At 28.9% G+C, this 1,258-nt stretch overlaps 1 pseudogene; it reads right to left on the bottom strand.

Annotated features, from left to right (window-relative positions):
• LOC149492813 (uncharacterized) lies at positions 1 to 919 on the bottom strand (annotated as a pseudogene).
• Between the last annotated feature and the right edge of the window lie 339 nt (positions 920 to 1,258).

Raw genomic sequence — 1,258 nt, forward strand, 5'->3', positions numbered from 1 at the left:
TCATTGCCTAAGGAAAGATTTGAATTTCTTAGACATAAGATAGGTGTTTGTCACTAAAATGCCAAAGAGGAGTGTTGAAGTATTGTTTCCATTTGTCTCCCATCTTCTAGCACCACAGATAGTGCAAATATCATTATTTACATTTTTCTTTTAGAATAGCAAACAATTATTAGGACAAACATGAATCTTCTAATACTGGAGACCTAATTGTCCAATGAGTTTTTTAACCTTGTATTAGGATTTTGGCAATTTTTCTCCATCTGGAAATGTTTCTCTCAATGTATTAAGCAACACTTTAAAGGATTTGTTACTCCACCCATTCAAACATTTATTGTGAAATAACTCTAGAATAAATAAAGCTTACTATATTTATTGCATCCTTCAATTACCTTTTCATTAGTTTCTTTCAAAAACTAATAAAATTTTTTTGCTTCTTCATTCAAAATTCAAATCACAATTAAGATCATAGTGCCCAATATTTGCATTTCCCAATGCCATATCCTCTATAAATTGTCGAACACCAAGTGAAACATTTGAAATAGATGGTTCCATATGCGATTGAGTAAATTCTTTGTTGTTTGAGAATGATTCTCCATGACAATACCAATGTTTGTAACTAGGTGAAACCCCATGATTTAATAAATGATCCATAACAACATCTTGTGTAAATTGAAGTGCATTGACACACTTTATATAAGGACATGCAAGTTTCCCATCTTTTGAATGATTAAGAGGAAATTGTAAGAAATTACAACTCCTTGCAAATATCGTGTGTTTGCTCAAGGGTCAAATTCTAATCTCAGAATTTTGATGATTAAAACAAAACAAATAAATTTAAATTATATTATTTGTGCTAATATTATTTTATGCAGAATTCTTATGGAAAGAAAACGAACAAGGCAAGTCCTACAAAATCCATAATGTGTGAAGAACATCCGAAGACCCTAGTAGTTAGGTATTTAGGATACTTTGTAGGATAGAGAGAAAATTCGTCTATAAGCACATAAATTAATTTTTCTCTCATCAAAAATATTTTTCGGAAATTAGATTCTTCAAAAATAAATTCTTTTATTTGTTTTCGAAAATATTCTTTAAAATCAAAATGATTCAATTACCTAAAATTAAAGAGATTATGTCTAACGATTTTGGTAATAAATTATACACTTTCTTTTTCGGAAATTCCCTTTCAAGATCTAAAGAATTTTAATTTATTCTCTCACCTAAAACGAAGGAAGATTGTATCTTTTCGTTTTTAGTA

This window comes from Jatropha curcas, chromosome 11 (assembly GCF_041381405.1).
Source record: "Jatropha curcas cultivar XTBG-Jc1 chromosome 11, XTBG_Jcur_1.0, whole genome shotgun sequence".
NCBI lineage: Eukaryota > Viridiplantae > Streptophyta > Magnoliopsida > Malpighiales > Euphorbiaceae > Jatropha > Jatropha curcas.